This window comes from Halichoerus grypus, chromosome 10 (assembly GCF_964656455.1).
Source record: "Halichoerus grypus chromosome 10, mHalGry1.hap1.1, whole genome shotgun sequence".
In the NCBI taxonomy this organism is placed as follows: domain Eukaryota; kingdom Metazoa; phylum Chordata; class Mammalia; order Carnivora; family Phocidae; genus Halichoerus; species Halichoerus grypus.
The window spans coordinates 33089440-33105841 of NC_135721.1; the positions used below are offsets into that span (position 1 = coordinate 33089440).

The window sequence follows — 16402 nt, forward strand, 5'->3', positions numbered from 1 at the left end:
AGAAAATTGTCAGATATGACTTTCATATCTTCATCCAAAGCATTTACAAAATAAATACGTAAATAAAAACAGTGCAGGACAGAGCTTTAGGGCACACCCCTACACACCTTCATCTAGGTCAAAGATACTCATGATCAAGAGGAGACACATCAAGGACATATCAAAATCCTTGTGTGGGCATGAGATATTTTTCTATTTTTCAAAAGAACAGGAATTAGCTTTAAAGGACTAGACACACTGAACTAGGATAACAAAGAATAATTCCTCAACATTCTAGGTACTGTTGATCAATTACCTGTGAATTTGCCCATCTGCACTTTCATCTGTTTTTGTCTACAGGATACATTAAAAAAAAAAAAAATGTTGACCACATGAGCTTCTAAATCAGGATCTCTGGTGAACTATTCTAGCGGTCTGTTTTTTAATGAGGCTAATTTGGCATTATTTAGTTCCAGTGTTTTTTCTCTGAGAGTTCAAAAGCAATAGGCATTTTTTTCTGGAAATTAACATACATTTCACTGGTATAAGGATTCTGGAATTTTCCTTTTATCCACCACTTTTAAGATCACTTTTATCTATCTGGAGCAGATGTTTACAGAACCCCACTATACCCCCTCAGACTTCCCTGAAAGTCACTGCACACTTTCTCCCTTCATATCTGCCAGAGGACATTCTCTGCCAAAGGAGCCTGCTAAACCCATGAGCAGGGCAGCTGAATCCACCCTTAGAGAGAGAGTTCTGAGGCACATTCCACAGTGTCTCAGAAGGACCTAAGACAGCATGAATATAATTCCCAATCGGAATAATTCACTACAATGTCCCTCTGTTTGCTTCCCTCCCTTCCTCTCACTTTCCCATTCCCATTCTGTTTCCTGGGATCACTTTCCAAAAACCTACTTGCACCCAAATCCTTATCTCTGAGTATGCTTTGGGGAAAATCAAAACTAAGACACAATCTCCAAACACCCAGCACTGTTCCATCTGTGTGATTCTCCTAAAACTACTGGAAGTGTTTGCCCAGTCACATCAAATGTTGTTTCACTACCCATGGATACGGTGCATTTGTGCCTACAGACCAGAAATCACTGAAAACCTACCTATGGGTGCTTTTCTATCACTGTAGATAGAAAAGAGATAACCATCTCCTTTGGGCTTCAGTGGCCCTTAGTCATGCTTATTTTATGTTTTACAATATGAAAGCCATCCTTCTTGCTGGAGAAGAGGAAAACAAAATAGCAGTGAAGGAGTATTCTCTTTTTCTCTCTCAAGATACCTCAAGGTCATATTGAAAGTCTTCAAAAGAAGAACCCAAGGTTAAAAATATATACATAGTTCTAAAACTAAGCAAAACCCAAATATTAGGTTGGAAAGTTAAATCAACCATTTGTAAGATAGTTAGCATCTATCTATAAGCCACTAAGAGACTAAACAGTTTGGCAAGTGGGAATATTGTTCTTATCATCCAAGGGTCTAAATTCCAAACTAGGGTTCTATTATTCTTTCAACAAACACTTCTTCAGTTCCCAGTATGTGTCAGGCACTGTGCTAAAAAATGGGGAGCTACATCTGAGAACAAGATATCCCCCTGACAATAAGGAGCTTACAGGTGAGTGAACAGTGTTGGGGTAGGTAGGGGCAGGAGCAACCCATCTGACCATTCCACATCATTCCTCCAGAGCCATTCAAGTAGGATCTTGAATTTCTATATTAAATTGATACTTAACTCATATCCTAAAGCTTCTGAGTCCTTTTAATAAATTGGCATATTCTTCTGCCTACACTTTTTTTACCCAGATGGTAAAACAGAATATTCCTCACAGCTCCCAAAATTCTTTGTGATGTTCTAATCCCTCTTAATTCTCTTCCACTGGGAAGTTTCATTTGGCTGAAAGTAAACAGCACCTTATTAGAGATAAAAGAAGATTATGCTGGAGGCAGAGGCGCTGAGGGGAATATGCTGAGTCTATGTAAAATGGTCCTCATGGGAAGCCTGCCAGATTAGCTCGTTACGCCAAAAATGACCACCTCGTGGTCAAGAACATCAGCCTTAGAACACCAAAGGCGCCCTCTCGGAAACTGCCACAGAGCAAATATATTCCAAATGTGGCCTGGCACGAAACTGCATTAAACCCTGGTAAGAAACCGAGGTCCCACAACCCTGGTTTCACGCGGTAACTCGGAGGACAGATTTGGGAATATCACTTCAGATATTGCTTGTCTTTGCAAGAAGCCTTTTCGGGCTGAACACAAAAAGTTCACTAGAGACATACTGCATGTGATTTTTGTACACCATTTATAATGACCTTTTTCAGAAAATGCACTGTTGACATGATTCATTCTTTTTTTAGACTCGCGTAGCAATCGCTTTTGGAAAACCCAGCTATTGAAATACCTGAGTCTAAAAGAAGAAAATTTGCTTTTTTTTTTTTTTTTTTTAAAGATTTTATTTATTTATTTGACAGAGAGAGACACAGCGAGAGAGGGAACACAAGCAGGGGGAGTGGGAGAGGGAGAAGCAGGCTTCCCGCAGAGCAGGGAGCCCGATGTGGGACTCGATCCCAGGACCCTGGGATCATGACCTGAGCCGAAGGCAGACGCTTAACGACTGAGCCACCCAGGCGCCCGAAAATTCGCTTTTTATTATGTTTCTTTCATTAAAGTGAGTCAGATGTGTCACTGCTGTTTAAGTAGAATTATTTAACAGATTTGTTCTGGAAGAAAAACACCTCAGGAAACACAGTAAGAGGTTTTTAAGCCCTCGTTATGGAAACAGTTTCTTGCTTATGTCCCATTTCCCCTCCTCCAACTGAATAGGCCTGATACCCACTGGCTGATGAGATGATAAATTACAGAGACAGAGACAACTTTGGTTTTCTGCTCCTTTACTAGCTTTGTGGCCTTAAGAGAGTCACTTAATCTTCCTGAAACTCAAGTTTCCTCTTTTTCAAAACAGACTCATTAAGGATTAAAAGAGATGATATATTGACAATGCCCGGCACAGAACTGGTGGTCCGTAGAGGAACCGAAGGTCATGGAGTTGGCAACCACAAGAGCAACCCAGGGACAAGGAGCAAGTCAGGCCTCTGCTCTCATGCGCTTCCAAGTTCCATGCCCTGGCTTGGCGGGGCCACAGGTTTGGGAGATTTCCTCTTCATTTTCACTCCCAGTATCTTAGACAACTGAAGTTTTCATGCATACACGGGGACTCAGGATCAAGGACAACACCAGCTTAATCCAGTTTGTGAGGCTGTCATGCCAGTGACTCTAGCATGCCTACATGTAATTTATTATTCTTAGAGATTTTTCTCTCCTTATCATAGAGGGTAAAGGAGAGAAGTAGCATGCCTACATGTAATTTATTATTCTTAGGGATCTTTCTCTCCTTATCATAGAGGGTAAAGGAGAGAAGTCCTTGCCCAGCGCAGAATGGTCTCTATCTAAAGAGGATGGCCACTTACTTGTTAAATTTTATTATTTAATCAGACTCTTATTAAAGTGGGAGTTACTCTGTTAACTCATCAGATATGGGTATTATCTAACAACATTAAATGCTAAAGAATAAAAGCCTATCTTGTCCAACATAGAAAATATTTGATATACAGGTTAATGTCAAGATACATGACACTTCTAGACTAAACACTCAGTGTTTGTCAGATTGTTTTACTTGTCAACCACATTACTGTATAGTAAAATACATTGTCAAAAAGCATTTCTTCGAGAGGGCATTTCTTTTGTTGGTTTGCCTAATTTTGCTGTAAGAGTAATTAGCCATGACAATTAGCATAGGTGCAGATCCTAAGAGAAATAGGATTAGCTGAAATGAAACCATGCTACAGGCAAGTCATTGTAATAAAAATGAAGCATGAGACTAACACCGGCAAAAATGCTGTACTTCCTCAGGCTCATCGCCACCAAACACATCCTTTTCGACACTTGCTGGAATGATAAACATTTTCCAGTCTGGTAGGTATTTTTTTAAAGTGAACTTGCACAAATGGCATTTTAATACAGAAGACAATCCAAATTCATAAATTTTATACATTTCAGGGAAAACATTCAGACAAGATCAAAGAGCTCAGAGACAGAAAAAAAAAACCTCAATATGTAAAATTCAAATTTTACAAGAAAATCAATATGAAACCCTTTCTTTTTGGACATATAGGTATTGCTGTACCACATTTAAAGCAGATCAGAATTCTTCATTGATAGTTCAAAAATATGAACTCTAAACAAAGTTTAGAAGCAGAAGCTTTTTTGTAGCACACTGGTTTCCATGGTATAGTCTATGCAGAAATACTCCACTAGAGGGGTAAAGTACTTGAAAGATATAATAATTTGTCATCTGGTAGCACCTTGGTTCTTTAAAGAGCTTTCATTGTTTAATTTTGGGGGCTCACTGGGATCTATAGCTTCCTCAGATTATGGATTTCTCTTCCAATCAATAAACACATTGCTTTTTTTGAGGAGAATAAACAGCACAGATTAGGTTCCACTTGCTGTGAAGGTCATGATCACCACCATGAGAATGAGTTTCTTCTTTTTAGTTGAGAATTGGAATGAGTTTATGATGACCTCAGTGTAAAATGTCGTATCTCACAGATGAGGCTAAGCCAGAGAAAGATATTAATGCTCAAGGTAAGGCCATCCTACCAATCCTCCACAACCCACCTTGGTATTTCATGCTCATGTAAATTATTTTCCTTTCAGTTAAAAAAAAAATCTATTGCTCTATGCTCCATGGTTTTTTTTTTAAGCTACATAAAAATAAGAAATTTAGTTTTGCTGTTTGCTTCTGAAGCAGGACAGATGTTTAAGAAATTATAGTTAACTTCAATATAAGCAAATCTTATTTTTCCTAAAGGGAAAAAATTGCTAATGATGTTCTTGCAACTACAAACTTCTCCTCACCTGAGGAGATCATTTTAAGAATTACTTGTTATTCAAATTGGAAACAGAATTAATGCAGAACAGCCTAAATTGTTTCTTGGGCATATTATTCTAATGATGGGTAAATCTGAGGAAAATTACTTAGAAATATTCATTCCAGGGATTACAATGATCAGTTTTACAGAGTCATCAATTCCTTAATTACTCAATAACACACTTGCTACCCCCCCCATTTCTAATGGGAACAATCTCTGTCACCAATTTGGTGAGTGATTTCATTATTTTAATACAGCTAAAAATAGGAATATTTATAGAAACCATTACATTTCAGAGAGACTTACACCAGTTCCAAAAAGAAAAGATATAGTTTTGAAAAATAAAACAGAATTTAGGGAATAGGCATAAATTTAAGACCACCAGTACATTGCTTTCATTATCTGCATGTTTGAAAAATCTTAATGATACCTTTAAAGACTTACAGACTGCTTTGTTTTGTTTTTTGATTCAATAGTTGATTGAGAAAACCTGAGTCCATTAAGTGAAGAAAATTACCAAATCACGGGCCTGGATGGCAAGAGACACAGAGTGTGTCATCAACTGCATGGATGACCTGAGTCCATTAAGTGAAGAAAATTACCAAATCACGGGCCTGGATGGCAAGAGACACAGAGTGTGTCATCAACTGCATGGATGACCTGCCCCAATATTTAATCCCTCAGGATGTCAGTGTCTGCCATGGCAAAGTGACAAGGTTGAACTAACTCATGTCATTCTTTGTATTTACTGCTAGTACATATTTGGAAGACCCCATCAGAATTTTTTTAATATGACAACTAATTTTTATGAATATTTTTAAAGATAATTAAGGTAAGAGGATAGCCATATATTTGCATGTACATTAAAGAAAAGTTCAGAAGGATACATAGTAGTTCATGGGAAGAAGTAGAGTGTGTGTGTGTGTGTGTGTGTGTGTGTGTGTGTGTGGAGAATGGGGAAGGGTTTGTCTCTTCATATTCTTCTCAAATCTAAGAATGTTTATACCACAAGCATTTAACTTTTGCAATCAAAATAACGTAAACCAAATATACATGAAAACTGTAGTACAAAGATTCCTTCATGATTACTATTTTTGAATTTCAAATACACAATTATTATTCCATGGCTATACTGATGTTTTTTGTTTTTTGTTTTTTTCAGAAAATATTTAAGTTTAGAGTTGTCTTTACCCTGATGTTCTCCTTTTTGTCTGCTTATCCAGTTTCTACTTAACTTCCAAGTCCTGTTCACATATCACCTCCACCTTCTCCTGTCCTGGCTTTTCATAAGCAGCTGCACTCTAGTACCTGCACTGGAATGGAGTCATGTTCAGTGTCTCTCTTGTCTTACTCTTTATTTCCTCCCAAATTCTTAGCACAATGCCTGGCATTGGGAGGAGACTTTGCATTTTTTTTAAAGATTTTTTAAATTTTATTTATTTGAGAGACAGAGAGAGAGAGAGGGAGCAAGCACAAGCAAGGGGAGGGGCAGAGGTAGAGGGAGAAGCAGGCTCCCCGCTTAGCAGGGAGACTGACACAGGGCTCGATCCCAGGACCTTGAGCCAAAGGCAAAAGGCGAAGTCTTAACCAACTGATCCACCCAGGCGCCCCGGAGACTCTGTGTATTTTATCCCTGGAACACACTGTGAAATCTGACACCTTATAAACTCTACTCAAGGGATTTTTCTTATGCCATTGAAAACATAAGGAGAAAGAAAAAGTAAAAATCCTACTGCATACTATAAACACCTCTGACAAGTAACAATTTGAGCTAATGTCAGTGGAAGTATGTTAGCCGGATAAGGAGCTAATTCTTTAGGGCTGCTTTGCCTGGGCTTCCTGGATAGAGTCAGATTCACTGACAATCATCTAAAGGTATTCTATCATCTAAATTTCTTAAAAGAATTTTCTAATCCAAAATTCTGCAGGAACGGGAATTAAATTTAATGAAAAAAATGGTGAAGTGTTGGACTCGGTAAAAATAGTAAGAATCAGAATTGTGAATTGTGTCTTTCTGCACATGACTGCTAAGGTTAGCAACAGCAAGCAGCCCATTTCTTAGAAGAGGAAGCTGAGAACCAAGACTGAATCAGAGGCAGCTGATTTGTAATGGACAGCAACTTGTAATAGTCCAGGATATGGAAACAGAATTCAAGTTCTCTTTTCATCACTCACTCTCTGTGCCAATTTGGACAAGTCACTTCAGTTATCTGAGCTTAATTTCCTTATCTGTATAACATACAGCATCCCTGCCTATGGGATTATTGGAAAGATTAGATGCCTAGTGTATATAAAACCAATGCAAAAGCTATTTATTGTATATGGATATAGAATACTATTGTTCATTATAGGGATTTCTTCAATAATTCTTCTTCCCTGGCTTCCAAGAGTTGGGCAGAAGTGCATGGTGGAGAATAGGCCAATGCATGGGAACCAGAAGTCTTCTAGTCTTTGCTCATACCCTTTCTAAATGGGTAGCTTAAGGCACGTCTTAACCTCTCTGCTTTGGTTTCCCACTGGGGAAAAAAAAGAAACAATATTATGTTCACATAGCTGAAATATTTAAAATAATCAAATGGAAAAATGGTTGTGAAATGCTTTGCAAAGCCAAGAGCTTTCAGCCAAGACAAGCACATTTGTGTCTTGAAAAGTGGGTGACAGGTAAAGTGACTCATGCAGGGATGCTCAGCCTACTATTATACATAGGAAGAAACTAGGCTAGAAACTATTTTCAAGTTCCTTCTACTCCACTACCTATTTGAATAAGTGGATCATGTACACAAAATACTGGTCAAAAAATATATAACACTATACAAATGGAAGCTCTATTTTCTAATATAAAAGAAGAAAGCAAAAAAAATTTATATGCATAAATAGGTTAAAATAATATTTGGACATTGAGGCATTACTGTTTGGTTACATTATAAAACAAAATACATTTACTGTATATATTTGACAATGACTTCACTGACTAGTTCTCCACAGTTACTACTGGTTTCCAGCCACTCAACTACTTTCCATCAAAATTAAACACCCCTTATTTCCAAGTCTGTTTGGGTATAACTGCTGCTTGTCCTGGTTGTACAACCAAGGATTTATTTAAAAATTTATCTCAGGCTTGCCCAAAATGTTCTTGAGCATTTACCAACTAAAGAAAACGAACCTGACTTTCTTGCAATCAAAGTTTCTAATGAACTTTATCTATGAAGGTATAATGAGTTGTGACTGCTTGTTTACTTTTTGTTTTGATGTGTTTTATTTTTGAAATTATATCAACTTACTATAGAACACCTTTCCTGATATTGTTGTAAGTTTCCACTGAGTTCAAATTAAAAAAAAAAAAAAAAGGATTTTTGAAAATTCTTTTAATACTTTGAGAGAACAAAAAGAAAATGACTTTTTCACATGCTGGTTAACTGAACAATGTTATATTGTGTCACTTTTGTATTCACTTCTCTCTCTAGGGATAATCTTTATGCATCATTCAAATTTACTATTATGACATAAAAAGATGGCTCCAAACAAAATTGCTGATCCTTGTTTACACACACAAAGGGATTTGAAATATAAATCTTCATATTAGCACAGTTTGTGAAATGTCATTCCATTATGTGATAACTTCCTGTTCTATAATTTGGGTCAACATCTGAAAAAATCATTATATCATTACAAAATAACTACAAAAGTACCCTCTTTCCAAAAAAAACTTACCTTTTACCAGATTTGAGACAAAAACAACCTCAGAAACTCTGCTCCCTTCTTTAAGACCCTTACTGTCCTACTAAGCTGTAGCTATTTATTCACTTCTCCTCCAGCACTGGATCATAAACTCCTTAGGGCAGGGCCCATGCATAAACCATCTTTATAATCCAAAGAGCTTGGCACCTAGAAGGTGCATCAAAAGTGTTTGCAGGAAAAAAAAAAAAAAGTGTTTGCAGAGTTGAGTTTACGTAACAAGTGATGTATGCTACACTCATAACTTTACCCTCTATTACTAACTTTGCGTGGAGACGGAGAAGACACCCCAAAGAGCACGCCCTTCACCAGCCATAAACACCTGCTCAGCCTGACTCCTTCTGAAGACGAGGACATACCTGCTATTCCTTGTCCTCACACCAGCACAACTATGTAAAGACATAGCAGAAAGAACCAACACCTTCAAGGGGTCAGTAGTTAGCATGACCAAAAATCCTAATTTTCCGGGGGCAAGCCCTATTAACACACATTGTCCTGGCATCCAGTTTGGCCTAGGGGATCTCTTTCACCCTCAAAAGTGTTATCTTTTGGATGATAAGTTATATGGTCCTCTTATTAATAGTCATGCTTCAACTGTGTCCTTTTTCTCTACTTGGAGACCTTGAGGGGAGGTTCTGGAAACACCAATGATAGTCAAAATTGTGCAAGGAACAAAGACAGGGTAACTGGAGATTGAGTGGGACATTTTCTGTTGCCCTTAATTAGTACCTAAAACCCAAAACTAAGAATAAATAGACATAGAGTATGTCACATTTTATTTTTTTTTAAAGATTTTTTATTTATTTATTTGACAGAAAGAGAGAGATTGAGAGCAGGAACACAAGCAGGGGGAGTGGGAGAGAGAGAAGCAGGCTTCCCGCTGAGCAGGGAGCCCAATGCAGGGCTCGATCCCAGGACCCTGGGATCATGACCTGAGCCAAAGGCAGACGCTTAACGACGGAGCCACCCAGGCGCCCCGAGGGAGAGAATCTTAAGCAGGCTCTACACCCAGTGTGGAGCCCAACTTGGGACTCAATCTTGCAACCCTGAGATCATGATCCAAGCTGAAATCAAGACTTGGACACTTAACTGACTGAGCCACCCGGGTGCCCAGAGTATGTCACATTTTAAACAGAATGGCCATCATCAAGAGTCAGAAACCTGTGTCAAAGCTAATGAGGAAACAGAAAGACTTTCCCCAATACTCCCAAGTCATCAATCCAGCCCCATCCAACTCCCCAGCCCTAGCACTTCTTTTAGCTTATAAACTGAAATGGACAGAAGAAAGAAATGTGGGAGTCCTGAGTTATCAGCTAGAGGGTGGGCCAGAAACATAAGTGGAATGTAGACAGTGAAGGGAGGGGGACTCCCAGGGAATCATTCAGAGAGAAGGGGGCAATTTGAGAAGAAGAGACCATTATCTCATTCCCCAAAGCACATTTGCTTATGCAAAAAACTTTGAGATCTTCCCCACTGTGCCTTCAGAACCGGGGGAAGAAAAGTGGCAAGAGAAATCAGGACCGAGAGAGGAGGAACCCATGGAGGGCCTAAACATCCTGTACTTGGAGTGGCAAAAAGTATGTCTTCCTTTAGGGTCATACAGACACCACCGAAAGAAGCTAGGCTTAAGCTGTCCTGCCGGTACCAGACCCAGGTTCATTCAAAGAGGTTGAGTCCAAACCAAAGCCAGATTTCCTCCAAGGACAACTGTGTGGTAAGGAGATACCATGCCCTTCACACATGCCTTCCACAAAGGGTCATCCCAAATACACGTGCACTTCCAGAGAGACGGTCTTGGGACCCCTGTCCCATCAGACTAGCCATCAGTGGCTAGGCAGTACTGTCCAGACTGGCAGTAACAATGAAGAAGCCACACAGGGCAAGTTAAGAAAAAGACACTGGTACCTTTCTCTTCCCCACTTACCAGTATTAATGTGTAAGAGGAACTAGAAAGAGGAGGAGGACAATGATGAAGAGCCCCAGGGGTAACACAACCCTTCTCACTCTAGGTCATCCAGAGTTACAAGATTTAGGTTAGAGAGGAGATTAGAATTCTAAACTGGATGGATTTTTTTTTTTTTTAAGCTAGAATGACTGGGAAACTTCACATACTGCCCAATATGTCATTTAGGATGCCATTCAGCAATAAAAGTCGAAATCAACAGAGCTGAGGGAAATAATTAGAGCAAAGTAAAATTTCCAATTTGTACCTTACCAAGTTGAGCTACAAGAACTCAAAATCAAGATTTTTTTTTTCTAAGTCTGAGCTTTGTAAATTAATCAAGTGCTCAAAGATAAGTGCTCAAGGTTTTATGAGCCTGGAAGTGTCCAGCAAGGACTGACTTCTAGTCTGTACCCTATGTTCATATCCTATGCATTAAATGGCTGCTCAACAATTCATGAATTCACATCAACGGTTTAATTTAACAGTATGTGACCCATTGGTTAGAATCTGGCTGTGGCCTCAAAGCCTTGCCTGCCTGTTTTCCAAACCAGTTTCCAAGGTCATGCTTTCTCTCCTCCAAAACCATGCATGCCTAAGGCTCGAAAGGATTCCCAGCAAGAAGGACACAACCAAGGGTGTCATGTAGCCTGACTCCCAGGTAACAATCCAGGTAACAATACTTTCTGTCTTCATCTTCTGCATCTGTTTCCCCTATACTCAGATGATGCAAGATTTGAGAAAAGAAAAACCTTCCTCATAAAAATGCTCAGAACCCCTCTCAGGAAGGGTAGTCTAAGGGCCACATTTGCTGCACTTTCAAGGGGTATTCTTTTGAAAACATTCTGAAACACTATATTAGGTCTCTAGGTTTCAGAAATGGCTCTGATAAAAAAAAAAAAAAAAAACAGTTTAATCTTAGCATTAGTGAGTTTAGTAAAGTTTAATCTTAGCATTAATAAGTCTCCAACCCAGGCTCACTCAGGATTGGCTTCCACTAGGCCAGAGGAATATAAAGACAGCTGAGCTCAGGCAAAAAATGGCTAAGTATTAAAGACTTATCTTAGATGTGAGGGCCATGAACCCTTTTTTCTGTCTTCACTGTACTCTTATCCCTGTGAGTTTTATAGCAAGGCTTTTGTAAGATAGAAGTCAAATTAATGGTTGGTCAGGGGTCACAGATCTCTTGGCTCCTGACTTTATCAAGAACTTGGAACTAACCCCAGTGTTTCCATGCCTTTGACTCAGCAATATTCAATTTAGTGTGTACCACTGTGCCAATCTTTTTGGTCCACAGCTACCCACAATTCCCGTTACAGGAGAAAGATTAATAATAACAAATCTCTACAAGTACTGTAGTCTAAATTTAAAAGAAAGAAGCTTCTTTTCCATATACTTTCAATACCTCTCAAATTACACAGGTCGGCTATAAACTCTACTTATATGTAGTGCCAACCCTTTAAGTTTCAGGAGATATGTGGACACACACCCCACCCCACCCACCCCACCCCCACACACACATTTCACCATCACAATGACCACTCCTACCACTAGGCCACTTGGAAAACAAAATACCAAATTCTGTTACTCATCAGATAGCTAAGAAATAGACTGGAAAGAAACTCATTTAGCAGAATAAACCACAATGAGCTAAACACATCATAAAATGTTTGAATAGGACTTTAACAACATAATCTGAACCAATTTGGTTTTGGTAGTTTCATTTGTTCAACCAAAAATCTATGGTGTTTTCTTGTGCCTTGTCAGTGAGAATGCAAACTGGCACAGCCACTGTGGAAAACAGCACGGGTGTTCCTCAAAAAACTAAAAATTGAATTACCATATGATCCAGTAATTCCACTACTGGGTATTTACCCAAAGAATACAAAAACACTAATCCAAAGAGATATAGACACCCCTATGCTTATTGCAGCATTATTTACAATAGCCAAATTATGGAAGCAGCCCAAGTGTCCATCCATAGATAAATGGATAAAGAAGAGGTGGTGGATATACACAATGGAATAGTACACAACCATAAAAAAGAATGAAACCTTGCCACTTGCAAGAACATGGATGGATCTAGAGGGTACAATGTTAAGTGAAATGAGTCAGTCAGAGAAACACAAATACCATATGATTTCACTTATATGTGGAATTAAAGAAACAAAACAGACAAAGAAAAAAAGAGACAAACCAAAAAAACAGACTCTTAACTATAGAGAACAAACTGATGGCTACCAGAGGGGCAGTGGGTGGGGGAATGGGTGAAATAGATGAAGGATATTCAGACTATACTTACCGTGATGAGCACTGAATAATATATAGAATTGTTGAATCAATATACTGTACACCTGAAACTAATATAAAACTGTTGACTATACTAGAATTAAAATTAAAAAAGAAAAAGAAAAGAAAACTGACCCCAAAAATCTATGGTGTTTTAAAAGGCAGGAAAGAAAGCTAAAAGTATTATACTGTCCCATGTACACTCCCAATCTGGAATATTTAGAATAGAACCAATCTCTTCCCCCTGTCTTTACCATCATTTCACCACCCCACAGTCATATTCTCAAGAGATTTTTCAGGAAACCCCTAATATTCTTAGAAAAATCACAGCATCCATTTGATGTGAAGAGAATCATGCTTACTGAAAGACAGGTTGCTTAAGGTCCTGAAAAGAACATGAGCTTTGCAGTAAAGGCAGAGTGGGGTGAGCTCCTGCCTCCAGCTATGAAAATTTGGGTTTATTACTCCTCTAAGCCTCAGTTACTTTATCCATAAGATATGGTGATTTGATCCCACCTCTGAGTGGTACAGTGACCATAAGTAATATAGGTGGAGGAGTTAGCACACAACAGTTCTTTGATAAATGCTTTGCATATGAATTTGTAGCTCTTAAACTGAAACTCAGAAACAGTTTCTGGACATTTTAATTATATAATGCTTAATATCATTAAAATCTGCTATATAAGTGCTTTGGTTCTGGAGATCTCATAAGATGGCTAAATGAAAAGCTTTCCCTCTTTTCTTGTTAGTTTTCAATTATTTACCCTCGGATTTTGGCTCACAATTCATAGATTGTTATTTGCCCTCCAAAATCACCTGAGGAAACAACAAGAAGGTTTGTTTGTACACAGCTCAAAACAGAATCAAAATTCTGATAATCTGCTATGCCGTAACCCCAAGAGACCATAAGAGGGAAAAGATGATGAATAAGGCATTGCTTTTCTGAGCACATTTTCAACAAAACAGCAAAATCCAGTACTGTTCAGCAGCTTATAATTTTTAACAATTTATTCTTGTAATAGAAAATTATTTCCAAGACCTGTTTTTTACTATTGTAAGCAAATTCTGCATTTCTAACCAGCTACATGGAAATAACATTTAAACAAGGAGCACTCAAAAAGGTATAAAATGGCAAGTGATTGAGATCATTGGTGCGGTAAGGAGAGTAGGGAAAAAAATATTTTTCAAATGTTATGATGGTCCTCTCCTTGCACCCCTGCCCCCCATTCCAGAGATAAACCTCTTACAGGCCAATTATAAATATACTAGACAGATACAAGCCTGGTTAAGACAAAAGCCTTTAAGGGATGGAAGGGTATTATCTGCTTTTAACTACCCAAATAATGATTGTAAAGAACTGCTGACTTAGAAACTGAACTTTGATGACCCTCTAGTCTAGCCACTCACTCCATAGAGAAGTTTCTCCGGTAACATACCTAAACCACTCCAGAGAGAACTGCGTTAAGTTCCTTCCAGGCAACCCATCCGAACCTGCTATAGCTTCAAAGCTCAGGTCAAGCTCAGGAAAACCAGGCACTGAAAATTTTATAATAGTACAGCTACTTCACTTCACAGACAGGGTCTTGAGATGAACTGCTGGAGGACAAACAAGGAAGAGGCAGACTTCTGGAGCTCCACAGATTCCCAGTGAGGTGCCTATCTGTGAGGCCTAACATGAGCAGCAACTCTACCGCAGACAGAACGTGGTTCTCCGAAGACAGTTGGTCTCAGCAGACAAGCACACCAAGGGTCAAGAAAAGTGAGGACTTCCATCAAGATGCTTGGTCTCCGCCGACAAGCACGCCAAGGGTCAAGAAAAGTGAGAACTTCCATCAAGATGCTTGGTCTCAGCCGACAAGCACGCCAAGGGTCAAGAAAAGTGAGGACTTCCATCAAGACGCCTGGTCTCCGCCGACAAGCACGCCAAGGGTCAAGAAAAGTGAGGACTTCCATCAAGATGCTTGGTCTCAGCCGACAAGCACGCCAAGGGTCAAGAAAAGTGAGGACTTCCTTCAAGATGCTTGGTCTCAGCCGACAAGCACGCCAAGGGTCAAGAAAAGTGAGGACTTCCATCAAGATGCTTGCTCTCAGCCGACAAGCACGCCAAGGGTCAAGAAAAGTGAGGACTTCCATCAAGATGCTTGCTCTCAGCCGACAAGCACGCCAAGGGTCAAGAAAAGTGAGGACTTCCATCAAGATGCTTGCTCTCAGCCGACAAGCACGCCAAGGGTCAAGAAAAGTGAGGACTTCCATCAAGATGCTTGGTCTCAGCCGACAAGCACGCCAAGGGTCAAGAAAAGTAAGGACTTCCATCAACTCTAAGGGCTCTAAAGGGTGGCTCAGCCTGGTGTTTGAGCCTGAATTTCAATGGAAAAAAAAGATCCCACCCCCCTTTTCTTTTATCTTGCTTAATCTAGTCAATACCCAGTTACCCGACTGGCACCTAAAGTTTGTGGAGCCCAATCCTAGACCAAAAGGGTGAGTGAAACCTGAAGTGAGGGAGGCCTCCCCCGAGATCACCACTTTTTCCTCTGTGGAGGGAAGACCCACTCAGATCAGATGACTTCTTCCACACTGACAGAGGACTAACTGGGGAAGTTTGTGCAGTGGAACTGGCTTTATTGCCTGCTGCCTTGACAATTAAGATGATAGGATGTTAACTAGAAATCATTTTGCAATATATACAAACATAAAATCATTATGCTGTACACCTAAAATATGTTATATGTCAATTATACGTCAATAAAAAGAAAATGGCCTCACATTTAACTTCTCACATGAATTTTCTTTTTTTATTTAAGATTTTATTTATTTATTTGAGAGAGAGAGCATGCATGCGCACAAGCAGGGGGGAGAGAAGCAGGCTCCCCACTGAGCAGGGAGCCCAACATGGGGCTCCATCCCAGGACTCTGGGATCATGACCTGACTTGAAGGCAGACACTTAACCCACTGAGCCACCCAGGCGCCCCTCACATGAATTTTCTAATGCAAATTTTACTTCCAATATCTGAAACAGCAAGAAACTGGGCTTTACCAACCAGTTATGGTGCCCATGTCTTATTCATCTTTGTACCCCCAATGTCCAGAGCAGTGCCAAGCATATAGTACGCTCCTGGCAAACATTAGCTGACCTAGACAAGGGACTGATGTGTTCAAACACTAACCTTCAAAAGCATTTCTTCATGTTGGAGATTATCAGAATCAGAGGGTTCTCTGCACAGTTTTTCCAAGTCTGCAGTAAGGTTTTTGTACCCAAGGATGTGCAGAAGGCAAGCCTGAAGAGAGTCCCAACCTAAGGAGTTCAAAAATAGAAGAAACACACATGAGGTAAAACAACACATTCTTTGGCATTTGTTCACTTGATCTATGTGCAATAGTACTTTTCTTATTTATATACTTAGAATACTGCTCAAATAGGATCTATTCAACAGAAGCGCAATTTTTTTTTTTTAAAGATTTTATTTATTTATTTGAGAGAGAGAGACTGAGAGAGAGAGCACATGAGAGGGGGGA

General features: G+C 39.3%; 1 long non-coding RNA gene across 1 annotated transcript in view; it reads right to left on the bottom strand.

The window, feature by feature from the left end:
• Window positions 1–16177, bottom strand: part of LOC144379342 (uncharacterized) — a 447655-nt gene extending 431478 nt beyond the window's left edge. Inside the window, exon 1 of the long non-coding RNA XR_013442166.1 lies at window positions 16054–16177. This is a non-coding gene — a long non-coding RNA (uncharacterized LOC144379342). The remainder of the gene's footprint in view (window positions 1–16053) is intronic.
• Between the last annotated feature and the right edge of the window lie 225 nt (window positions 16178–16402).